This window comes from Choloepus didactylus, chromosome 2, assembly GCF_015220235.1.
Source record: "Choloepus didactylus isolate mChoDid1 chromosome 2, mChoDid1.pri, whole genome shotgun sequence".
NCBI classification, from domain to species: domain Eukaryota; kingdom Metazoa; phylum Chordata; class Mammalia; order Pilosa; family Megalonychidae; genus Choloepus; species Choloepus didactylus.
In genome coordinates, this window is record NC_051308.1 from 158,982,004 (window position 1) to 159,009,454 (window position 27,451).

The 27,451-nt window shown below is 40.1% G+C and overlaps 1 protein-coding gene and 1 long non-coding RNA gene across 2 annotated transcripts in view; one reads left to right on the plus strand and one right to left on the minus strand.

Annotated features, from left to right (window-relative positions):
- On the minus strand, positions 1-27,257 carry LOC119527114. The gene is made up of 3 exons (XR_005215329.1): positions 27,202-27,257; positions 6,544-6,666; positions 1-1,557 (listed from the first exon to the last, which is right to left on the minus strand). It is a non-coding gene; the product is annotated as an uncharacterized LOC119527114 (long non-coding RNA).
- The window catches only part of LOC119527109 (uricase), a 101,528-nt gene that overhangs the window by 18,575 nt on the left and 55,502 nt on the right, over positions 1-27,451 (plus strand). The gene's annotated exons all lie outside the window — the stretch shown is intronic.

Genomic DNA, 27,451 nt, shown 5'->3' on the forward strand with positions numbered 1-27,451 from the left:
CCTACTGTCTTCTTGGCTGAGGGTTGGGCACGGGATCTGAGGAAGGTTCCACTGACTGTTCCAGGAATTTAACATTTGTGAGGAGTGGCTCAATGATGGCAAGATTGGAGCTCATCCACCTGGTGTCAGCACCTGAAGGGATGGCCTGTGCTTCCTCTTACCCAGCTCATCAGAGTTTCCTTAATCCTGCCCTTTCTGAAGCAAGGTGTTCCCAGATTTCCTTTGATTCTCTAAAGTTCCCCATAACCTTCCAGTCCATTCCATCTTTTGCTTGAGGTAATTTTTTTTTCTTAAGCCACGTGCAGTTTGCTTCGAAACTAAGAACCTTAATTGATATATCACCTGTTAGTATGATCTGCTTTCCTTTACTGCTGAAATTATTTGGACATTTTGCACTAAGATTGTTGGACATCCTTAATTGTATGGCCCTTTTCTCTGTGGGTCTTGCTGTTGTGCCAGTGTGCTGGCAAGAGCAGGCTCAGATTTGTTTTACTCTGAGAACCTGCAGAACTCTCTCACTCTCCTCCTCCTCTCCCCTCAGCCACAAATTTGGTGCAAGGGGAATATCTTTCTATCTGTGAAAGTCTTTTTCCCCCTCTCTTCATATTTCTGGCTAAGACACTTTTTCTATGTCTAGCATCTCTTTCCTTTCATCCCTGTCACAAAAACCCCTATAATCTCCTACCCCCTTGGAAGATTAATGAAAAAGATTTTAGTCCTATTCTGCTTCCCACCTTGCCCCAAAGCTACTTGGAGGCAATAAGCACATCATTATCTATGTTCTTTAATTGGGAGGCAGGTTGAAGATAGAAGAAAATGACAAGACACAAGGGAGGAAAGAAAAACAAGTTAACACTTCAAAATACCCCGGTATTCTAATAATAAAATAATGATGCCCTTCAACATGCCTTTATTATCATTCTTTAAAATCGTATTTCTTTTATTTGTGTGTTTTGTTTTATTTGTTTTTTACTCACTGATGTAGGGCATAAATTTATTGTTAGAAATATCAGGTTTTTCTCCCAAACACTGTGGCTTTTTTTAGTCACTGAAATGTCTGTGCCCCAATAATGCATATGCCTGTGTCCCAAAGATGAACAACCTTCATGTATTTTCCAAATCATCTGAGAGAACTGTTGGAGGACACACTTTCCATCAGAATGTTTGGGACGGAGACTGTCCACCTTAAACATTGGCTTTGGGGTCACTGGCAAGGTGTTGTCATTAGTCATCTTCTTCATGCACACCTCGGACCTGTGGCATGCAGTTTCCTGTATGCTTATATGTAACATTGAACTCGGATGGTGGAATGCATGGGAGTGCAATAAATGACTGTGGGTGTTTTAATCTGTTTCCTGGCTGGACTTTACAATGGTAGACTTTTTTCCCTAAGTCTCCTTCTCTGCCACATTCTGCAATAATTTCCACAAGTTTATATATACTCATATAGATTCTGACAGAACCAGAGCTCAAGGGAGATAAAACAGCTCCCCCCTCTAATTCTGATCACACTCTTATTCTCCCTTGTCACTTCTTCTCTTTCTTTGACTCAGAAACCTGGAGGCAAGGAGGAAGAGAAAAGGCACGGGAAGGGGAAAAAGTCAGCAAAGGAAGACTGAGGGAAGAATGAAATGTTTGAAAGAGGAGGAATCAATACTCTTAAAATAATTTGACAGTATTCAAAAGCAAAGGATTAGAATTAGTCAACAAAAACATCAAAAAGCATCACTTATGCCTCTCCTCTTACATCTGCCCCTTACATCTATACCACCACCGCCACCATCTGGCCCCTGCCATGCATCTCCTTCTCCTGCCCAAGCCTTTCTGTTACAGGACACTCCAGCTGCTCATGGTGTCTTAGAGGCCATTTAACAAAAGTCAAAATTGTCTTGAGCATGTTCTTTCAATATACATCATAGAGCTTCTGGTCATTATTACTTGGATTCCTCTAATTAAAAAGAGAGCTGCTTCAACTGCTTTATGAATACTAGCAGTGAAGTTATCCTTATTCCAAGGGACTGCCTAAGAGGATGATCTGAGAACAGAATCACGATTTGAGCCCACCTCTTACTACTGTTAGCCTCAAGATGGTGGTAGCTCATCCTGGACCTTATAGGGCCACTTTCTTGACTTTCCACAGTACTACGGCTGTTTACTGCCATTAGTGCTTATATTTTATTTCAGTGACTTCTTTTTACCTGCATGTCCTTGGTATTATTTGTAAGCTGTTGTTTGGCATCAGGTGTTTTCTTTGGATGTGGATCTAGCCGATAGTAATATGGATGACACTTTGCTCAAAAGTGATGGCAAAGTAAGCCTGGTACATTCCTTTTATTTTAGATTTACCTTCTAAATGGAGGTTGTACTGAGATGAAGGTAGCATTATTTATGCTAGCAAATGTTATGTGCTTTTGGTGTTCTTGTATTTTGCTTTTTTTTTTGGACTTCCTCATAGAACAATAAATCCTTTTCTTTTTTCACCCAGTTGTCTTGAATGGGGAGGGTAAAAAGTGGCTTCATCCAATGATGGTATTTCTTTCTTTGGAAATTTGTTTTAATAATTACCCAAGATTTGATATCCATGTTTCCATATTTGCTGCCATTCCTTGATGCTTTGGTGATTTTCTCCCTTAATCTTTTATCCTCATGACTTTACTACCCAGAGGCAAAAGGACACACTCTGTACCTGACTGCATTATGAAACACCTGGGTTTGTCTGACCCACACCTACACTTGCTGCACCACCCAGGACATTATGAAAATAAAGTTGCCACTGACTGGAGGCCAAAAGTATTGTGCTGGGCTCAGCTGAATTTAAAACAGCATGGAACCTCAAAAGCCAAGCTGTAGAGGGTCATCTCTGAAACTTCTTGAAGTAAGTTTTCAGCCAGATTATTTTAGTGTTGGTTGGTATTTTAGTGTTGGTTTTTGTGTTACTTTTTGAGATGCCACTTCAGTGGGCTTATAAAAAGTTGATGATAGGCAACATTGTTTATAATTAACAGCATTGAATTATATATGTGAATGCGGTTAAAAGGGGAAATTTTGGGTTGAATAAATTTTTAAAAATGATGCTTTAAACCAGCATGAGATGCATAAGAGCATGAGATCTCTAAATTAAGGAATTTACTAAATGAGGGTGATTCTTGGCAGGGCTTCCCTTCTTTTCTCTTTGTCAGAGCCTCTTTCTCCTTTGTTGATATTTTATACTCACTGCCTTGGGAGAAGCACTTCCTAGGAATTATTTCTGTTTTGTTTTGTAGCTTGCTGGCCAAAAAGAAAAACAGGAGGTGAGGGGATATGGAGATGAAATTCAAGGATTAATTAATAAAATATACAACTTTATTTTAGGTTTTATATGGTTCACAATGCATTTTTATAATATGGTTCATCTGATCCCACAGATCATCCCAAGAATTATTTATCATTCACTCATTCATCAGACATTTATTAAATTGGTACTTTGAAAATAAAGAGGCACTTTGAAAAAATTCTGACTAGAATTTAATTTCCATGAGCACCAGATTTTCATCTGTTTTGCTCACTACTATATTCCTGGCGTATGGCAGGCACTCAACAAATATTTGTTGATGAATGAATAAATGAGTATGTGAATATTAGTGTGATTTTTAAAAAAAGAAATTCATTTTAGAGTAAGAGGTGTATTCAGTACATTAGACCTGGAACTGTAAATATCATAAAGCCCATCATTCAGAATAGAACCCTGACGAAGACTTGAATCACCCAAGTGTTAGAAGAGGTATGTGCCTTTATGTTTAGAGTGGGAAGCTATTTTATGTGCCATGTTGTTTTTGCCTCAGAGGAGGCATGAGATTAATTTCATATTTTCCTTTTCACTCTTGTTGAGAAGATAAGAAGACTTATCTATACAAATAATGAATTTTGGTCATCTTTTTTACGTTCATTTAGTGCCTCTCTCTGAGTCCCCAGGCATTGACCAGTTGTGCATACTGAACCTCACAGCTCAGCACAGAGGCTGTGGACAGAGCCAGCCCTGGGGATGAGCAAATGTGTACTTTGCCAAGACTTCCTTAGGCAGTGCCAAGTTGACTCACATGAGTTTCCATGTGAGAATTTTGTCTCTATTTCTGTATCCTTCTTGGATAAAAGACAAGGGGGTTGAAGATGGGAATTTGGGATATTGGTGGAGGACTTGGCTGGCACTCTCTGTCGCCCACTTTATTTCCTGTCTACCTGGCTCAGCATCCTTTTCCTCCTTTACTCCTCCAGCAGCAAAGCCAGAGTGGGGATCATGTACAAATGTGGCTGAGGACACTTCTCAGGTAGGAAGGATGTCATCACCTTTATTTTTAGTCTCAGGAGCCATAAGTTCAAAGTGACTTTTCTGAGGTTATGCAGTGTCTGTGGCTGTGAGACCAGAAGTTCTGTCTGAGGCTATAGTCATTATACTGCACTATAAAAAGCACATAAAGCAGTCTAATACTTTTATGTTGCAGTTGAAGTGTTATGGGATTTCATTTTGTAAGAACTTAAATCCAACACATAAATCTCTCTCAGTTCAGTGATATATTTGTGTGTGTATGTGTGTTTTCCTTGTCACTCGCTCTGGGATCACCTAAGGCAAACATTTCTAAACTAACCATTAGAAAAGACACCGTGGTATAGTGGGAAAAGCAAAAGATTATGAATTGGGATCTCAGTTCTAGATTGGATTTTGTTGCTAGCCATCTCTTTGATGCAGAATGAGTCAAGACCCTGTACCTCACTTTCTTGGTTTCTAACTTATAGGAATTGCATGACATGAACTCTAATGCCATTTTCAGCTCTAATGTTCTATTTATGCTCAAGTCGTCTTGTCCGTTCTTTTTACCTTTTCAAATAATAGAATATGAAGAGTTGGAAAGGACCCTCTACTAATTGGTTTGGTAATCAGGAAGTTTTTAACCTCTTTGTAACCTCTTACAGACTGAGCTAAATTGAATCTAGCCAACTCAGTTATACAGGAGGGAACTAAGTGAACACAAAAAAATCTTAATTTATTGACTAATTAATTGCCACAACTAATTAATGGCAGGAAACTGACATTTTTACCATCGATCAAGAATTTTTTTCTTAGAGAAATTCCCCTCATTTCCTCTAAATGGTGGTGGTGGCGGTGGTGGTACTGGTGGATATAGAGGAAACATAGGTTTCCCAAAAGGTATAACTCCTATTTCTGCAAAGATGGCATTGCCTATTATACTGCATGACAAAACATTGGTTGGGGATGGTGTCCAGAAGCTCGTGTTGGTTGCTTTAGAATTAAACATAGACCAGAAACTCCTGGAGGAAAAGACCACCCTGTTTTTAATAAACTAGCAGCTTTCTTTAATTTTTCCTTCTGACTTCACTTTTTAAATTATTCTTATTGTTTCAATAGTAAAGGAGGTCAGAAAAATCTGTTGGAGAGGCAAGAACTAGGAGTTCAAGTTCAGCCTTTGTATGGGTTTTGGAAAACCTGACGGATGATTGTCGTGATCAAATGTGAACATGATAACTCTCTGCTCTATACACGATTTTCCTGCTTAGGGACACATGTTGTCCAAGTATGAACTCATCTTCCTCCCCAAGGCTGGGCTCTTCCTGACTTCCCTATTACTTTGAACAGTGTCACTATTCCTCAAGTTACTCACCCTTTAAACCTTAGTCATCTTTGACTCCTCCCTTTTCTTCTTGAGACGTTGGAACAGTTGCTTAGCTCCATAGATTCACATATGTCTTATATCAGTTTTACTTTTTCATTCCTACTATTTTTCACATAGAATACAGTCATATCCTGTGAGTGTTTAAGAACCTAGGTTTGGAGTCAGGAAGAACTGGGTTTGAGTCCTAGCTCTGCCACTCACTACCCATGTGTCATTTCTTAATCTCCTTGGCCCTTAATTACCTTATCTGTAAAATGAGAATAATAATTGTATTGGCCTCAATGAGTTGTGAGAATTAAATGAAGAGTGTATGTAAAATATTCTGTAGAGAACCTAGTATATACTAAATGTTTAGCAAATAATAGCAATATTACTGTCCTCCCCTTTCCCCCAGTCCTTCCTACTTCCTGCCAGCTGCTTAACCCTCCTAAAGCCCAGCTCTGTCATTTTCTCTTCCTTACCCTCAAAGACAGGGATCATTGTAGGGTGGTTAAAAGCTGGCCTTTGCAGCCAGATTCCCTGGTTCTATTTATTAGCTGTGTGATTTTGAACATTTTTTAACTGCTTCCTGCTTCAGTTTCCTCATCTGTAAATAGGGATAAAATTATCTATTCAAAGGGTTATTGTAAATTTTATATTATTCAATATTAATAGTTAATATTTCACAGTGTTTAGAATAGTGCCTGGCACATAATAAGTTAATAAGATGTTTGATAAATAAATAAAAACCTACATTGTCTTCTTATATTTGTTGTTTCATAAGCAAATTTCGTATTCTCTGCATTAATTTCTTTGGTTTTACTATTCCTTATACCTGGAAGGGTGGTTTAGTGGAAAGAGTACTTCTAGCCCAGCAAGACTAGTAGGTTTTACTTACATGCCAGCTTTGATGTATTAGTGGTAGCTACTTGGAGGTCCGTGTTACAGAAAAATTCTGAGGCTTTGTACAGTTTCAGTAAGGAAGAGGATCAGGGTTGATTAGTGGTGCTTCCTGTGGGCCCTGGAAGGAGAAGTGGATACATATTCTTGTTTGCCACAATACAGAAGAAATCATAGTCACTTATAAGACTCATAATGTTTTTCATACAAATATGCAATTGTGCAGGGACAGCATTCTTTGAGGTAGGTACTATTATTGTTGTCATTCCCTTTTTACACAAAGAGGTTAAATAACTTGCATAAGATGCTGTAACTAATAAATAGTACAGTGAAATTTGAAAGCTAGGTAGTGTAGCTCCAAAGTCTATAATTTTGGCCACTCTAGTAAACTCTAGGTAGGACAAGTCCTTGAGTTACTACTTAAGCAAATTTAGTTACAGTAAATTAATACATTCGATAGAATATTATTCAGCTGTAAAAAGGAATGAAATTCAGATGCATGCAACAACATGGATTAACCTTGAAGGCATCATGTTGAGTGAAATAAATCAGACACAAAAGGACAAATATTGTATGAGCTCACCGATAAGAAATAATTAGAATAAGCAAATTTATAGAGTCAGAACTAGAATACAGATTACCAGGGATTGGGGTGGATATAAGGGATGGGGAATTAATGCTTAATTGGCATAGAATTTCTGTTTGGGGTGATAGAAAAGTTTTGGTAATAGATGGTAGGGATGGTAGCACAACATTGTGAACATAATCAACAGCACTGAATTGTATATTTAAACATGATTAAAAGAGGAAATTTTAGGTTGTATATATGTTACTAGAATAAAAATTTTTAAAAATCTTTGTATGTCTGTACAACACAAAGAGTGAACCCTAATGTATACTATGGTTTCTAGTTAATAATACAATTACAATAATATTCTTTTATCAGTTGTAACCAAGGTAGCACACTAATGCAAGCTGTTAATAATGAGGGGGGGGGTGGTAATGTGGAAAATCTATATTTTCTGCATGATTAAAAAAATATGTACCTCATGTAACTTAAGTAAACTTAATTCAGTAACTTCAAAGAATTAATTCTATAAGGGCCCTAATTACAGATTTAAGGAAACCAATGTCTATGGGGAGTAGCTGTTATTAAATATTACTTTGGGTCCGTGAGCTGCCAATGTAAATTTGGCAGCAGAGTGTGTAAAATTATATTTCTGGTGAGAACCTGGAGTACAAATAATTTTGCAGTAGGATCATTTACACATTCATTGACATGGTATAGACGACAAAAACTGTAGTGCCTAATGTGGACTCACATGATAGTTTCTAGGATGTCCCTGTACTCAATGGCTCATTCCTTGACTTGTAGATATTTATATGGTGAAATAAAAGTCTTAGGTCTCCTTGTAAACCCCTAGTTTTTTTTGTTTGTTTGTTTTTGTTGTTTGGTTAAGCTCTCTTACTTATGCATAATAGAAGAAAATATTATATCTGACCTCAATGGATTTAAGTAGTACCTTGAGTTTTCAAATTTCTTTTATTTTTAATAGAAAAACAGAGGAGAAACTAAGATGGCGGCTAGGTGAGACAGGGCAAAAAAACACCTCCGTGAAAAACACTAGATAAAAACCAGAAAGTGACCCAGAATACCGGTTACAGCGATACGCCAGCTGGACGAGTTCTGCTAGTTCCACAGGGGCCATATACTTGGTGAAACCGGGAGTCTGCATTCTGAAACGAGTGAGTAACCTGGCTGGAAGACCCGCAGCTGCACGGCGTTGTGGGGAAGTCAGGGCTTGGCATTTGGAGACTGACTGGCTCTTTTAAAAAAAAAAAAGGGGAAAAACCCAGGAGCGGCTGCAGTTACAGGAGTGGGAACCACGCAGTAAAACACAGCAAGGGAGGGCTGGGCCGGCCTCTCGATATCTGGCCTGGAGGATAGTCTGCTGCAGATACCCTTGGGGCCGGGGGAATGGAGGGGAGAGCCAGAAGCTGAAAGAAACCCTGCGGCTCACAGCTGGCTCCCCGGAGAGCTGGATAAACTCCTGCCTGGGGCCATGCCCACAGCCCAAAGCCCCACCAGTTGTCCTGGAGCTGGGAAGGAGGAACTGTGTGAAGAAGGGGGGAGTTGAGACGCCCCATTCGGCCAACTTTTCTTCAGGCTGAGAGCTCTGCTGCACGGCCCAGCTTCCCGGGGCTTCCCTTGAGGGACAGCGCGCACTGGTGATATAGCACAGCATTCCCTCGGCTGAGCTCCTGGAGGATCACAGCTGGGAGGGGGACCCGCTCGGAGAACCCAGGGACACTATGCCAAGTCTGGTGATTTGTGGGACAGCGAGAGAGAGGGTCTGGGGCTGAAATGAAATGAAGGCTTAGACTCTTGCAGCAGCCTTGAATCTCCGGGAACCTGGGGGATTTGAATATTAAAGCTGCCCTTCCTCCTTGGCCACCCGTGTACATGCCCCACATTCAGGGCGGACAGCTCCAGCAACACACCCAAACTGAGTTCTCCAACTGAACCCCACAAGAATCATTTCCCCACACACCGCAGGAAAAAGGTTGAGAACTGACTTGAGGGGTATAGGTGACTCACAGACGCCATCTGCTGGTTAGAGAAAGTGTACGTCACCAAACTGTGTTTCTGAAAAATTAGATTGATATCCTTTTTTTTTTACAACTTGAAAGAACCCTATCAAGCAAAACAAATGCCAAGAGGCCAAAAACAACAGAAAATCTTAATGCATATGATAAAACCAGACGATATGGAGAATCCAACTCCAAACACACAAATCAAGATATCGGAAGAGACTCAGTACTTGGCAGAATTAATCAAAGAACTACAATCAAGGAATGAAGACATGGCAAAGGATTTAAAGGACATCAAGAAGACCATGGCCCAGGATATAAGCGACATAAAGAAGACCCTAGAAGAGCATAAAGAAGACATTGCAAGAGTAAATAAAAAAATAGAAGATCTTATGGAAATAAAAGAAACTGTTGGCCAAATTAAAAAGACTCTGGATATTCACAATACAAGATTAGAGGAAGTTGAACAACGTCTCAGTGTCCTAGAAGTCCACAGAACAGAAAATGAAAGAACAAAAGAAAGAATGGAGAAAAAAATCGAAATGGATCTCAGGGATACGATAGATAAAATGAAACGTCCAAACTTAAGACTCATTGGTGTCCCAGAAGGGGAAGAGACTGGTAAAGGTCTAGAAAGAGTATTCAAAGAAATTGTTGGGGAAAACTTCCCCAACCTTCTACATGATGTAAATACACAAAGCATAAATGCCCAGCAAACTCCAAATAGAATAAATCCAAATAAACCCATTCTGAGACATATTCTGATTAGACTCTCAAATACTGAAGAGAAGGAGCAAGTTCTGAAAGCAGCAAGAGAAAAGCAATTCACCACAAACAAAGCAAACAACATAAGACTAAGTTGTGACTACTCAGCAGCCACCATGGAGGTGAGAAGGCAGTGGCATGACATATTTAAAATTCTGAGAGAAAAAAATTTCCAACCAAAAATACTTTATCCAGCAAAACTCTCCTTCAAATTTGAGGAAGAGCTTAAATTTTTCACAGACAAACAAATGCTGAGAGACTTTGCCAATAAAAGACCTGCCCTACTTCAGATTCTAAAGGAAGCCCTACCAACAGAGACACAAAGAAAGGAGAAAGAGATATAGAGAATTTTAACAGACATATATAGTACCTTACATCCCAAATCACCAGGGCACTCATTTTTCTCTAGTGATCACAGATCTTTCTCCAGAAGGGACCATAAGCTGGGACATTAAACAAGCCTCAAGAAATTTAAAAAAAATTAAATATACTCAAAGCACATTCTCCAACCACAATGGAATACAAATAGAAGTCAATAATTTTTAAACTGTAACTCCATTATTTACTTCCTACATGATATAAAATACACAAACTCTAATGACAAATCAGTGGTTTTGAACTCAATGTAAAATATGTAATTTTAGACAACTATATAAAGGTGAGGGAATGGAGGAGTATAGGAACATAGTTTATGTGTCCTATTGAAATGAAGGTGGTATCAAAGAAAAACAAGATTGTTATGGATTTAAGAGGTTACTTTTAAGTCCCACAGTAAACACAAAGAAATTGTTAGAGAATATAACCATAGAGATGAAAAGTAGAGTATGGGTTAAGAGAAATGGGGGAAGGGGCAATGAGGAGTTAAGAAATGAGTGTAGGGTTGCTGTTCGGGGTGAAGGGAAATTTTTAGTAATGGATGGTGGGAAAGAGCATTACAACATTCTAAATGTGATTGATCCCACTAATGAAAGGCTAGGGAGGGGGTAGATTGGGAAGATTTAAGCTGTATATATGTTTCCACAATTGAGAAAAAAGGCAACAGTCTAAATAGATGATAATTGAATGCCAAGGATGAACCTAGATGGGATTGGAGGATAGAGGACAGGAGGCTCAAAGGGTCACAATTGAGACATAGGAAAAGGAAATATAGAATGTAAGCTTTGTATCATTGTTGAATCTCTTGTACTTCTTAGCTGCGCTTAATGGGATTGCATAAAAGAATGTTCTTATTCATGGGAAGTGTATATGTGAATTATAGTGTTTGTTCAAGGGTGTGAGCAGCTAGCTCTCATATGTTCAGAAGACAGAGCAATAGATGATGGATGATAGATAGGGAGGGAGGAAGGGAAAGAAATAGCGATGTGACAGCGTGTTAAAGTTGGTGGATTGGGCTATCAGGGGAGGGGGTTCAGGGTATGATGGAATTCTGTGTATGGGGTTAGTATTGTTTTTGCAACTGTTCCTATAACTTTGAATTTATTTCAAAATAAAAAAAAATAATAATAAAGCATGCTCAGGTTATCATGAGATCTGAAAAGTTTCCTACGATCTGCTTTTCATCAAATTCAAATACTTATCAATATTGATTTGGAGTAGAAGGGAGACCTAAAAAGGAAGAGGTAAGTACCAATTGGAAGAGTACTCCTTGGATTTACTTCTAGGAACCCAGGAAGGGCTCTACACATACCCAGTTCTTCTCTAGTCCCAATTTGTGAAAATGCAAATTATTGGGCCACTCAGCGTCCTGAATTAGGCCTTTAGGAGTATGCCTAAAAATATTATCTGTCTTCAAAAAAGCTACAGTTCTGTCCACAACAAATTTGTTGTGTTATTGGAAGCAAAACTGTGTGTGAGCAATCCCCAAAAGTTGCTTGGTTGGCCTTGAAATGGATTGCATTGTCATCCTATTTCCCTAGATTTCCCATCCTAATTAGGATTTGCTTTAGGCAGGTGGCATTTTAAATGATTTACACCCACCCACCAGCTGAGAGTAGACTAAGTGGGCTGGGGAGAATGTTTATAGCATAAGAAAGCCAGCATGGTATTAACAATCCATGTGGAAACTCCACCAAATAGTAATCCACAAACAGAATAATTGAGAGTTGATTTCACAAGTAAAACCCATTACTCTAGTTGGTTTTGTGACTTTATTGAGCTGTAACTCTAATCTTCATAGCATACTTCATCAATGTCTTTATTTCTAGGAGTGAATTAATAAGACACTGATAAAGCAAAAGAAGGGAAATCCTGAGTCCTCACTTTAGCATTGCTTTGGACCCCCACAGACTTGTTTAAATAAAGACTTGAATTCCTGCTGAGATAAGTTTAACATTTTGAAAAGTTGTAGAATTTAAAGGTGATAGGAAAACAGCTGTGTTTTCCTTTCAAGTTACCTTTAAAAAGCTTTCTTGAAAGAAAATATTATAGAAACTCCTATGGAAGGCAAAATCCCAACCTGAAACAATGTTACATTTTTAGTGAGTATTCAAACAGGCCAGCTTCCAATGGGGTTTTATAAATGCCTCTATGCATCTGTGTTGGGTTTCTTGCAACGTCAACTTCTGTTCAGAAGATAATGAGCTTTGGAGATGTTGGACCAGTAGTTATATGAAAAATTACACTGGTTCTCTCTGCAGTGGTTTTGGGTATGCTATGATGATTCATATCTGTCACTTAGCTAAGGAAGTAGGATCTTTAGTTTTCTGAGCAACACTGCCTCCTTGTGTAATGAGAATGATCTTCTAGTCCATTAGTCTGTGATTTTTATCTTATCTATTTTTAGGATATTCACCTGAACTTAGTTGGCTTAAACTAAACCGGGTAGAGTGCCTGATTGATGAAAGTCCTTTTGTGCCACATTTGATAATATTCATAGATAAAAGCAATTGTCTTTTTTTTCAGGTACTGTTAACCCAGTTTGACATTATCTGTTGCTTTTGTTCCTACTTCTAATCCCTTTTGTGCCTTTAGAGTGGGTGGAAAGGAATAGAGAAAGTGGATGAAATGCAAAGCAGTATTTTTGCTACTCACTAGCATTATCTGTGGCAGGTTTTGTGGGAAAGAAGATAAAAAAAATCCACTAATCAGAAGATTCATTTTATTCGGGTGTTCTAACTTTATCAACAGCAGTTGGTCCAAAATAGTAAAGCCTAATAGGTTTAAACTACATATTTTCTTACATTTTTCCTACTTATTCTTGATTCAGAAAATTGGTGTTATTTGACTTCATTCAATTTATTCAACAAATATCTATGTTCATCTGTTAGGTACTAGGTACTCTTGAAGGTGCTTGAGATGCTGCTGAAAACAGAACAAAACAGAGAAACATCCTTGCCCTTAAGGAGCTTATATTTTAGTGAGGGGACAGATAATAAAGGTAATAAAGCAAAACACATATATTAGATGGAGATAAATGCTAAGGAGAAAAATTAAACAGGGAAAAGGGGTAGGGAATGTCCAGAGTAGGGAGTAATACTATAAATTTGGGGGGGGGGGGTGCAGAGAAGGCCTTAACGAGGAGGTAATACTTGACTGAAGTTGTGGAGGAGCAGAGAGAACAAACCACGAGGAATTCTGGGAGAAGACTGTTCCAAGCACAGGTAACAGCAAGTGCAAAAGTCCTGAACTGGCCAAAATGGCAGGGGCAGGGTGAGCAAGCAGTAGAACCATCAGAGATTAGGCCAGGTAGGATCTTAGAGACTCTCTAAGGATTTGGGGTTTTAGGTCATTGTGGGGTTTTGAGCAGAAGAGTGAAGCATTCTGACTTCTTTTTTAATAGGATCACTGGCTGTATGGTTGAGAATAGAATGAAAAGGATGAGGGTGAAAACAGGGTAGATAACCAGGAGGCTGGCTTTTGATTTTATCATCACCCTAAAATTTTTCTGGAATATGCATGCCCTCATGAACTTGGAATTTGTTATTAATATCCAGGAGTACTTTTCACGATTAAGGTTTATTATATTATTAATAATGAATTAACATGTAATACAAAAGTTGTATACTAAGCAGGGAATAATTTTTAGAACAGTCAACAGTTAACCCAATAATAATCACCAAGGAGATTTTTGTTTAAACAAGTACATGAGTAAATTTGAGAAAAAAAACCAACATTATCCTATTTACTATTTTGTGTTTGTGGAAATTTATCTCATTTGATAAAATTATGTATTATGTAGAAAGAAGTTTAGGGCATTTAGCAATAGTTTGTCCTCTAAGATAACAGTCCCTGACTGTCTTAATCCAGGTTCACAAGATTTCAACTAGGAAGTTTGTTTGACAAGAAACAATATAAAAACAGGTTTTCTTTTATATATAGAAACTAAGCCTTCAATACCAGTCCTACTTTCCCACAAAGGCTTTATTTACATTGTAATGGTATATTTTCCTCAAATTACATTAAACACATTGCACTGCCATTATAAATAATTGATTTTTTTTTTTAATTAATGCCTGGAATACTTTAACATTGTTATCCCCAAAGCTAGTCCCTGAAAGCGGGCTGTGACCTCTATGTACACTGCTAGTAAGGGTCTTATCACATGATTCAATTTGCAGAGATCCCTTACAGTCCCTTTCCACACAGGTACAATTAATTTGAGTATTAAAAAGTCTTTAATAGTTTTGAAGATTCTCAGTTAACACTGACACGGGAGCTCTCAAGGACCCACCCCTTGAGAAGCCTCTATTAGTTGCCTGGGGTATGAAAAGCTTAATACTCACAAAATATTTCCTTACGTGTTATTCAGCGTATACCGATTTTACACCTACTATGTGCAAGCTGCTGTAGAAGGATATAGATATTCAAGAATCCAAAAGAAATTGCCTAGTAAATGTATGAATGATCTTCAATTTATACTTGCGTACTAATAATATTACCCTTGTTCTTAGGTATTACTTGTCATAAACGAAAAATCAATCTTAGCCATGTAAAATATTACAAATATTGAACGTCACCTTTTCTATATTAACCCTGGACCCAAGTATCACACTCTTCTCTCCTCTTCTCCTCAGGCTTGGAATAGACAAGGATTTAATCTCGCTTGTCTTTCCACTTCACATCCATACACAATGTTCCCAACATATATTTCATCTTGTCTGGTTATGGGTAGAGTCTCTCTGATTAACCAAGCTTGTTTGATACAAACCCGTGTTTGAGACTTTGAGGAATTTCTCCATCAATTTTAGAAAGGATTAATCACCTGAGTCCTCTTAATTATGTTTCCTCGGATACCAGAAATAATTCAAGCCTTTTACCTAAGCCGGCTCTAGGGCCAATCTTAGCTAAAGTGTGGAATTTTCCTAAGCACTCCATAGCCCAGTTCAGAGACTCTTCTGCCTTACATGTGCTCAAGGTCCCCACGTTGCCCCTCGCTCCTTGGATCCCCAGGGCCCCTCAGGATCTCTTGATAGGCCCCCTTTCTCCCAGAGCACTCTGGACCTCACTGGATCAAACACCTTTCTCCTTCAGTTCGCCATCTGAAAAACTGTAGGGTGGATTTTTTGAGCAAACAGAGCCTGCGGATCTCCTCAAACCATAGCAAATCACAGCTTTCTACCTTTGGGGTAGTTGCTTCATAGAATATAATCAGAGTGTGTTTTTGGAGCTAATCAGAACCTTAAAAGTTAACTGTTTTCATTTGTTGGTTTGTTTGCTTTTGAATCAGCATGATCTTTGCTTAAGAGAAATCTTATTTGGAAACCCAGCCGAGGTCTGCTGTAACAAATTACCACAAACTGAATGGCTTAAAACAATTGAAATTTATTCTCTCACAGTCAGGAGGCTAGAAGTCTAAATTAAGGTATTGGCAGGGTCTTGCTCCCTCTGAAGGCTCTAGGGAAAAATCCTTCCCTGCCTCTTCCTAGCTTCTGATGGTTCCAGAAACCCTTGGCGTTGCTTGGCTTCTGGTTGCATAACTCCAATCTCTGCCTTCATCTTCACATGGCCTTCTTCCCTGTGTTTCTGTTTCTCTGTGCCTGAATTTCCTGTTTCTTTCTCTTATAAAGACACCAGTCATTGGATTTAGGACCCACCCTTATACAGATGACCTCATCCTAACCTGATTACATCTGCAAGAGCCCTATTTCCCAACAAGCCACAGAGGTACAGGGAGTTAGGACTTGAACATATCTTTATGAGGGACACAAATCAACGCACTATATACCCAATACTTAAAACATGTAAGACTGAAGCTACACCAGATGGAAGGCTCATGGGTCCCCACAGGCCTCCAACTTCTCACCCTAGAGGTCCCTGAGACACCACTGAAACACTGTTCCCACAGACAACCTTTTGAAAACTGCCTTATTTACTAGATGAGGATTGCCAAAGAGTTTCATTTTCTACTTCCTCCTGCCCCTTGGAGATCTGATCTCTGGGCTCATGAATTTAAGATTATTATCTACCTGTCCCCAGCCTACTTGGGGGTGAGGTGCCAGCCTCTGGCAGTCACAGACTTAACAACAGTATGCAGCAGTGTCATGAGGCTAATTTGATTGATGAGGGTCCTAGAAAATATTCCAAAGGCCTGTACACAAGTGCTGAGTTTTCTCTTATTACAACATTACACTTTCAAAAATATTTAGCAAAAATAGAGACATGTGAAAACATTCTCTTTTACAGTGACTGTGGTGAGAAATCACTTCCCTTTAAGTTTGCAAAGACACAAAACATTTCTCATTCTCACTTCAGCTTTTAACCAGCAAAATCCAGCTGAATTTCCCCTCATATCAATTGGGTTTGTCCTCAGAGGAATCTAAACCCATTTCATTACTTTAATGGAAGTAGAGGGAGGATTGGCATGAAGCTGAGCCAATGTTTGTGATAGTTTTTTGAAAGATCCAGGTTAGAGAAGAACAGATTGTTTTATTTATGTGGCCCACATGGCAATTTAGGACAGATAGAAGATAACAAGGAAGGCTTAATGTAGGAAACTTAATTTAGCTTATCCTGTGATTTAAAAATAAAGCATCATGTTTAATGGTGGTGGAAGAGGAGGGAAGCAATTGGAGGGCTCCTTTGTGCTTTACTGCTGGTAATTAGATTTTGCCATTCTGTTAGACCACACTCTTTTTGGGAAGCAACAGGGTTTAAAGGAGGAAAGCACATGGATTTTCCAGTCCTTCATTCATTTTCTTTGTCATTAATTTATGCTTTCTTCTCTCCCTCCCTCTCTTTCTTTGTTTCTTTCTGACAATTGTTTTTAGGCTCCTAAAATGTGCTTGGCCTTGATAGACAGTATGGCACTTACAGCCTGGCGGAGAATTCACATTCCGTGTTTGCCATTTACTAGCTGAGTGACCTTGGTGAAATCACCTAATTTCCCTGAGCTTCAGTTTCAACTTCTGTAAAATGGGAAAAATAAAGACTCCTTCCAGGGTAGCAACATAAATGATGTAAAATGTGCAAAATGCCCCACAGAGTACCTGGCACAGGGTAGGGGCTTAACAAAATAGGTGCCTATTATAGATTCCTATCTTTTTAGTCATTATAACCTGAACTTGAGGATCATCCTCCCATATTCTGTGAACATTTGGCATCAGGTTCTTAGTTTTACTGTTTCAAAGAGTTTCATGAACACTCCTCTTCAGCAACCCATAGACCTTATCATCATTGGCAAGAAATGCTCCATCCCAGAGACCCTCAAAATTTTCAAAACCCCTTCCAGACTCCTGCTTCTGTTCTTCAACCTCCATCTCTGAGTTCACTCTCCTGCTAGACCTGCTTTTCAGTCCCTTTGGCATCTATGGTCTCTTGATCCCTTTTTAGTTTCCCAAGCTGTAAGCTCCACCCCTTCACCCTCTACCCCATCCCTTCTGTCCATGCCAGCTTCACTTACTTTCATGTTTCTCCTGCACACCAGAGCCAAACATACACAGCTACAATATCACCAGGACGTTTAATTCTCTAGGCTTCTCTTTTGTCCATTTCATTAGCCATGGCAATTTATATATAATTCTGAATTAGCCCAACTGTTTGTTTTTCTTCTCATGCCTTTGGTTTATCTGTTGCTACTGGAGAAAACCATTCAACCATGCCAGCACTCATCCCCTTCTATTTTATATTTCCAGTCTTATTGCCCTTTTCAATACTGCCTAGAGAGTCTTTTACTAATCTTTAGTTGGTTTGACTTTCCTTTCCTCCCTATAACAACTGCTCTAGCTTGAAACCCTTGACCAGTCTCTTTAAGTCCTCATCTCAATGTCCTCCTATCCACCCCCATGACCTTTCCTCTGTTCTCATTTCTGACTTCATTTGGGAAAAAATTTTAACCCCTTAGCCTGAACTCCTTAAATCACTCCCACCATTTAACAGTCATTTTACATATCCTTTCCTACTTTCCCCCTGTCCTAGAAGAAAATGTATTCTTATTCTTTTGCAGGACTCAGCCTGCACTCTTGATCCTTTCTTCATCCAGCTTCTTTAGAACCTGGCTATACCAATCATTTCTTCTCTCATCTGTCTCTCCCTCTTCATAGGCTCTTCCTTATTAGCCTTTAAATGTGTTCAAGTCAGCCAATTTTAGGAAAATTTTTACTGTCTCAATCTTCCCTCTGGGCACCACCCTATTTCTCTCTTCTACTTCACTGCCAAATCTCTTGGCACTGTTGTCTCTCCTCATTACTTTTACTGCTCATTTACCATTTAAACTGTCACTCATTATAGTTGCTATTTCACCCCACCACTATACAGAAATTCTCTTGGGGTCACCAGTGATCTCTTAAACAGCAAAGCCAAGGTTTCTTTTTCTCATCCTTCTTGACTTCTCTTTCCTTTTTGATGCTGTTGACTTCTTCCTTCTTGAAATTCTCTTCTCCTTAGGCTTCATCCCAGTAATAAATAATTTCTCTTAGTTTTTCTCCAAAACCTCTGAGTATTCTAAGTTTCTTTTGATAGTTCCCTTGTAAAGGTTCTATCCTTTAAATATCAGTGTTGTTCCCAGGCTTCCATGCCTGGGAAATGAAGAAATCTTTATTTTCTATCTCCTCTCTTTGGGTGATTTTGCCCATGCTCATGATTTCAACTCTGACCTATAGTTTGTTGATGACTTTTAAATATATAACTCCATCACCCAACCCCTCCCCTGAATTCTCCTTCCTTATTTCTATTCTTTACAGACATAGATAGCTGGATAGGTTGCAGTCATCTCAAATCCAGTGGATCTCACCTGCCCCTCCATGATCTGACCACCTCACCCCTACCACTTCTCAGCTTTAATTCTAGGTGCTTTTGATAATTCCTGTTGTGAAAGAAGATAGGTCCTCTGTGGAAATCTTCCTTTTTCTCCCTTCCCTCCATAACAAGTAACTAGTGATGAACAAAAATCACTAGTAACATAAGCAATTTCTTGCTCTCTACCTTTTCAAAAATTCAAATGGTACACATAGAGCTTCATTTGTCAACCTGAGAAAGGTCTTAATCACCAGGCTTATCCTGAGTTAGAAAAGAAGAAACAAAGAAGTAGCCTCAAGCAGCAAGGAACTTGGCACCTGCTCAGAATTTGCTTTATGTCTTTTCATATGTAGCAGTTATTATCTCCTAGGAAAGAAAATTTCCAGTATCATTTAAATAAGTTTCTTTTATCCTTGAAATACAGTTTTGCAGGTGAAGTCCAAAACTATTTGTTAAACACACCTAATTGTCTTATTTGCTTTGTTTTAAACTGAAAACGAAACAAAACAAAAAACCCCAAACCAAAAAACTTAGTCTTCTTGGTCAGCAGGGGGAGCACTACTACTTTGCTCTGAGAAGATTTTTCACCAAGGCAACAACTATCTTTTAATTTAGACCACATCCTAGCAACGAGGAGTCAAAAATGACATGATCGATAAATTTGCTCCCTCGTGGTTGCATTTTTTAAAAATAGCTTGTTTTTCTATCTTTGTAATTGAATAGTATTTGCTTAGGAAGGATCATCTGCTTTCTTTTCCTTTTTTCAGTCCTGCCTTTCAGTCACATTCTAATTAGAGAGAAAGGTGTTTAATCCAGGAGATTTGGTTTCAGATGGGTTGTGGAGGCTGTTACAGCACCTGATCAGTATTTAGGTTGTGTTTATGTGACACAGAAACAGAGACACTGATTTGCTTTTTTTATTTAAACTGGTCAATAACAGTGAGAAAAATCAGTCAAACTGGATTTCTGTCTAAAATGACCTTTTGTTTGAGTGAATTGATTCAAGGAGATAGAAATGGGTTACATGGTGTCCTTCCTGGACACAGCTGGAGTGAAGCCTATCAAGTGAGGTTGGCAGCATTACTAAAATGAAGAGTCAGGGACTAGGTTCTTATCTGGATTCTGTAGTATTATCATGGGCAAAACATTTAACTTAACTCTGCACTGAGATTTCTTCTCTTATAAACATCACACACATTTATGAGAGGAAGTGATATAATAGATTTGAAAACACCTTGCAAAATTGGAAAATATCTATATAATAATTTACACAAAACACCTAGTTTAGCTCATATATGCCTGTACATATGTATGCTATGGTCGGGCTATAGAGGCATACATAGTACGTATATACCCTATATATATATATGTGTATATATGTACATACATACGTGTATTTGTACATACCTGTGCATAGCTAAATATATAGATAAAGAAACATATACACATACAGGAGGTAAACAGATGAAGACAATTCTTTCTGAGAGAATTATACTGTTTAGAGTATAGTAATTTCCCCACACATCACAGAATAATAGCTTACAGGCAGAAAGAATAAAGAATTCAGGACTTTATTGAAATTTTTTTTACTTCCTAAAATTGTTGTTTGGTGAAGAAAAGTTTATAGCTCTTATTTCTCATGTAAATTTTATAAGGAAAAAGTTAGAAATGATGCTTTAACTGAAGCTTATAATACACTCATTTTTATCTAATACTATACCTGAATAAATGCTTTGCTGAAATTCACTTTTCCCTTGTCTCATTTGTAACCTGAATGGCAGTATGGCATCAGAGTATTTTTGTAAGCATTTTAAGAGAAATAAATGATGGGGAAAAAAAAACCCCACCAAAAATACAAAGTTCTGAATAAAGGGAAATCTAGTTTGAAAGTGTCATTTTATTCACTTCGTTTCTAAAATGGCTGACTTCTTTTTAATTAATTTTTTTCTTTGTCCATGTATTAGTTAGGGTCCTCTAGGGAAACAGAATCAATGAGAGGTGTCTCTGACTATCAAACTGTAAAAGTGACTCACACAACTGTGGGTATGCACAAGTCCAAATTCTGTAGAGCAGTCAGCAAACTGTCAACTCCAAGGAAGATGTCCGATGAACTCCTCAGGAAACAAAATGGCAACTTCGACTAACTCCTCAGGAAATGAACTGGGATCTTCAACGAATGTGTTCGATGAACTCCTCAGGAAACGAACTGGCAACTTCGATGAACTCCTCAGGAAATGCTTCACTGGGTAGCCGAAGAAGTGAAGGTCCTTTATCTGTCTTGCTTATAAGTCTTCAACTGATTAATTGGATTAAATCCAGCCAATTGCATTCTCTCATTGTGGAAGGCACGCCCTTTGGTGAGTCATCAGTCACAGCTACAGTCAATTGACTGATGATTTAATAAACCAGCCTGTTGGTTTATTAACAGGCTTCAAACGTCCTCACAGCAACTGTTAGGCCAGTGTTTGCTTGACCAGACAGCTAGGTGCTATCACCTGGCCAAGTTGATACATGAACCTAACCATCACAGTCCACCCCTTGTCAACTTGGCAGTTATACACATCACCTAAAGCCATACTTTATCTCTAAGTAGATAACAATAACAGACATATATTTTGCCTAACAATACTCCACTGTGCAGCATACATCTGGAAACGCACTAAATCTCTCCAGAATAGGGTGCAAGTCCTTGAGTGACATTAACTCTTAAAATTGATTTCCTTTAGCTTAAATACAGCAAAATGAACAGTACAGGTTATGCCATATGATAAGGGGATAAGACAGAGAAGAAAGCAAAGATATTTGCTTTACAAATGCAAACATAATCATAACAAAACGAGGAAATATTCATGTTATCATAGTCCTTGTTTCTGTAACTGGTCACATGGCCATAGTTCATATTTATCACGACCTTCTTCCACTACCGATTCCATGTTCCCTTTACCCTCAGCAAGCACTTCAGCTGGCCGTGGTTCTTTGCCTGGTGGGGTGACCCAAACCTTCATTCCTGAAGTTTCTTGGCCATTGGTAGTCCTGCCTGGATTGGGTTGTTGCAGTTTTCCATTGAATTTAATCACAGGGCATGGTAGTACTAAGAGACACCATAGGAGATCTCCTGTATTCCCGAAAAATTCTTCTTTACTTCCATTGTGTAGTTGCAGTGCTATTTCCCCTTGATAGTCAGGATGAATCACTCCAGCCAGTACAGTAATCCCCTTCCTTGCCTGTTGATTCAGAGGCATAAGAAGCCCAAAGTGGCCAGGTGGCAGTCTTAACTTCCAGTTCAATAGGATTATTGTGTTTCCTGGTGGAAGCACTCCTCCTTTTGGAACCAAGACCTGTAGACCAGCAGAGCTTAAGCTTTCAGGGACAGGAAGCAAAAGCTGATCTAGTGTATCACTAGGAGTGATAGTGAGTGGTGCCACTCCTGTTTCCACCCCTTGATTCCTGGACCCATGAATCCTGGGAGAAACAGCACCATAGAGTAGATGCTGATTCAGAGCATACACATCTCCTGGAGAACACTGCCCCAACCCTGCAAGGTATTGCCACCTAGTTGGCACTGTAATTGAGTCTTCAACAGGCCATTCCACCGTTCTATCAACCCAGCTGCCTCTCGATGTTGGGGAACGTGGTACGACCGCAGAATTCCATGACCATGTGCCCATTCCCTCACTTCATTTGCTGTGAAGTGGGTTCCTTGGTCTGAAGCAATGCTGTGTGGAACACCATGACGATGGATAAGGCAGTCTGTAAGTCCATGGATGGTAGTTTTGGCAGAAGCATGTCGTGCAGGGAAGGCAAATCCATATCCACAGTATGTGTCTATTCCAGTAAGAACAAATCACTGCCCCTTCCACGATGGAAGTGGTCCAATGTAATCAACCTGCCACCAGGTAGCAGGCTCATCACCTTGGGGAATGGTGCCATATTGGGGACTGAGTGTGGGTCTCTGCTGCTGGCAGATTGGACACTCAGCAGTGGCTGTGGCCAGGTCAGCCTTGGTGAGTGGAAGTCCATGTTGCTGAGCCCATGCATAACCTCCATCCCTACCACCATGACCACTTTGTTCATGAGCCCATTGGGCAATGACAGGAGTTGCTGGGGAAAGAGGCTGGTTGGTATCCACCAAACGGGTCATTTTATCCACTTGGTTATTAAAATCTTCTGCTGAAGTCCCCTCTGGTGAGCATTCATATGGGACACAAATATCTTCATTACATTTGCCCACTCAGAAAGGTCTATCCACATACCCCTTCCCCAGACTTCTTTGTCACCAATCTTCCAATCATGTTCCTTCCAAGTCCCTGACCATCCAGCCAAACCATTAGCAACAGCCCAGGAATCAGTATACAAATGCACCACTGGCCAGTTCTCCTTCCAAGCAAAGTGAACAACCAGGTGCACTGCTCAAAGTTCTGCCCACTGGGAGGATTTCCCCTCACCACTGTCCTTCAGGGACATCCCAGAAAGGGGCTGCAGTGCTGCAGCTGTCCACTTTTGGGTGGTGCCTGCATATCGTGCAGAACCATCTGTAAACCAGGCCCGAGTTTTCTCTTCCTCAGTCAACTGACTGTAAGGAACTCCCCAAGATGCCATAGCTGTGGGCTGGGAAAGAGAAGGTAAGGTGGAAGGAGTGGGGGCCATGGGCATTTGGGCCACTTCCTCATGTAACTTACTTGTACCTTCAGGACCTGCTCGAGCTCTATCTCGTATATACCATTTCCATTTTATGATGGAGTGCTGCTGCACATGCCCAACTTTATGGCTTGGTGGGTCAGAAAATACCCAGCTCATGATAGGTAACTCAGGTCTCATGGTAACTTGGTGGCCCATGGTTAAGCATTCTGTCTCTACTAAGGCCCAGTAGCAGGCCAACAGCTGTTTCTCAAATGGAGAGTAGTTATCTGCAGAGGATGGTAAAGCTTTACTCCAAAATCCTAAGGGCCTGCGTTGTGATTCTCCTATAGGAGCCTGCCAAAGGCTCCAAACAGCATCTCTATTTGCCACTGACACTTCCAGCACCATTGGGTCAGCTGGATCATATGGTCCAAGCGGCAGAGCAGCTTGCACGGCAGCCTGGACCTGTCGCAGAGCCTCATCTTGTTCAGGTCCCCACTTAAAACTAGAAGCTTTTCTGGTCACCCGGTAAATGGGCCAGAGTAGCACACCTAAATGAGGAATATGTTGTCTCCAAAACCCAAAGAGGCCAACTAAGCATTGTGCCTCTTTTTTGGTTGTAGGAGGGGCCAGATGCAACAGCTTATCCTTCACCTTAGAAGGAATATCTCGACAGGCCCCACACCACTGGACACCTAGAAATTTTACTGAGGTGGAAGGCCCCTGTATTTTTGTTGGATTTATCTCCCATCCTCTGCCACACAAATACCTTACCAACAAATCTAGAGTAGTTGCTACTTCTTGCTTACTAGGTCCGATCAACATGATATCATCAATATAATGGACCAGTGTGATGTCTTGTGGAAGGGAGAAATGATCAAGATCCCTGCGGACAATATTATGACATAGGGCTGGAGAGTTGATATAACCCTGAGGTAGCACAGTGAATGTAAACTGCTGGCCTTGCCAGCTGAATGCAAACTGTTTCTGGGGGTCCTTACTGACAGCAATTGAGAAAAAAGCATTTGCCAGATCAATAGCTGCATACCAGGCACCAGGGAATGTGTTGATTTGCTCAAGCAATGATACGACATCTGGTACAGGAGCTCCAATTGCAGTCACCACCCAGTTAACCTTACGATAATCCACAGTCATCCTCCAAGACCCATCTGTTTTCTGCACAGGCCAAATAGAAGAGTTGAATGGTGATGTAGTGCGAATCACCACCCCTGCATCCTTCAAGTCCTTAAGAGTGGCATTAATCTCTGCAATCCCTCCAGGAATCCAATATTGCTTCTGGTTCACTATTTTGCTAGGCAGGGGCAGTTCTAGTGACTTCCACTTGGCCTTTCCCACCATAATAGCCCTCACTCCAGGAGTCAGGGAACCAATGTGAGGATTCTGCCAGTTGCTGAGTATGTCTATTCCAATTATGCATTCCAGCACTGGGGAAATAAGCACAGAATGGGTCTGGGGACCACTGGACCCACTGTGAGATGGACCTGAGCTAAAATTCCATCAATCACCTGACCTCCATAAGCCCAACTCTGACTGGTGGACCAGAGTGACGTTTTGGGTACCTGGCTTTCCCTTCATTCAAGGGGCTCTGGATCTGTAAACTGTCTCAAATCTGGGAATTGATTAAGGGGCTATGACTCTCTGTTTTTGTAATTTGAGGGAGACTTTTGTTCATGTGACCTAGAATTCTTCTGCCTATGTAGTTCAAACAAGAATTTAGTCAATTGCCCATCTATTTTACTACTTGGTACTCCATGATCCACTAGCCAACGCCATAAGTCTCTGGGAGTCATATTATTTTGATTGCTGCTTTGAGCCTGTTTTCCATTATGGTAGCCAGGCCCACCTTGTCTGTGGTGGTTAACTGCAGCCACTTTGCTTCTACCGACTCGGGACCCAATTATCCCCATTGTGTTTAAGGATTCCAGCTCAGTGACAGCAGTTCCCACAGTAATATCTGACCTACAGAGAAGGGCAACTACAGAGCTCTTCAGTATGATGGAGCTCATCTCACAAATTTATTCCTTACAGTCCTAGTAAAAGGTGTGTCCTCTGGACATTCCAGAGGTGTGTGAGCAGGTCTTCCATGATAAATCCACTCTAACATTCCAATCTCTCTAAGCCTTTGAATCCCCTCCTCCACATTGTACCAGGCAGTTCTGGCATTTCAACCTCTGGTAATGCCGACCACCTTTTGATCCATGTTTCAGTCAGCCACCCAAACAGACTGTTAACACCCTTTCTAACCCCTCGAGCTGCAACATTGAATGCAGAATCTCTGCTTAGTGAGCCCATATCAGTAAATTCAGCCTGATCCAATCTTATATTTCTTCCACCATTATCCCACACCCCTAATATCCATTCCCATACATATTTCCCTGGTTTCTGTCTGTATAAGTTGGAAAACTCATACAGTTCCTTTGGAGTATAGTGTACCTTTTCATGGGTCACACTTTGTATCTCACCCTTTGGGGCCTATTGGGACTTGAGCCTAGTTACAGGTCTTGAAGCAAAAACTAGTGGTGGGGGTGGGTCATGAAAAGAGTTAGATTTATCCCTCAAGCCATTTACCTCAGGACATTCTGTTGCATTTTCATCTCTTAAAACTGGATTAATCTCTCCAGACAGAAGAGCGGGGGCTGCTTCCTCAGGGGAGGTGATTACAGGATTAGCAGGCACTGAAGGGTTAATCTCCTTAGGTGGGGGTTGGATGGCAGGCCCCTTAGGGCAGACTGGAGGTAGGGAAGCTGTTTCCTCAGGACAGCCTTCTACAGGTAAATCTAACAATGACTCAGTAGAATCCAGGGTTCCAATGTCCTCACTGCCATTATTATCAATCCATATGTCCCCATCCCAAGTTTCCAGATTCCATTCTTTTCCAATCAATGCCTTTACTTTAACAGCAGACACCCTGAGAGGTTGAGATTTTAGTTTACGTTGTAAATCTGCTACTCGCACAATGAGAGTCTGCATCTGGTTTTCAGAAACTTCCAGTCTGCGGGCACAGGAAATAAGATTTTCTTTCAGGGCACACATAGAAACCTTTACATCTGTCATATGGCATTTAAGTTTTGAATTTGAAGCCTTTAGTTCATCCCTTTTTCCTACAACTTTATCCAAAGTATCTAAGAGCAGCCAGCCAACATCATTATACCTCTTAATTCTGCAAAACTCTGTGAAGGTGTCGAAAACACTGTCACCCAGAGCCTTGCTTTGTACTAGAGCATGATTAGGAGAATCAAATGGTGCTATTTTGCATATCTCCTTTGCCAACTCATGCCATGGACTGTCAGTGCCCTCTTGATTATTGGAAATAGAGTCATTAGTGCCTCTGAATCTAATCAGCATAGAAAACAAATTGTAAAAGCCCATTTTAAGATTCTGTTTCTCAAGAACCACTCCCGGTACCAAGTTGTATTAGTTAGCTTTCTCTAGGGAAACAGAATCAATGAGAGGTGTCTCTGACTATCAAATTGTAAAAGTGACTCACGCAACTGTGGGTATGCATGAGTCCAAATTCTGTAGAGCAGTCAGCAAACTGTCAACTCTAAGGAAGATGTCCGATGAACTCCTCAGAAAACGAACTGGCAACATCGACTAACTCCTCAGGAAATGAACTGGGATCTTCAACGAACGTGTTCGATGAACTCCTCAGGAAACGAACCGGCAACTTCAATGAACTTCTCAGGAAATGCTTCACTGGGCAGCCGAAGAAGAAGTGAAGGTCCTCTACCTGTCTT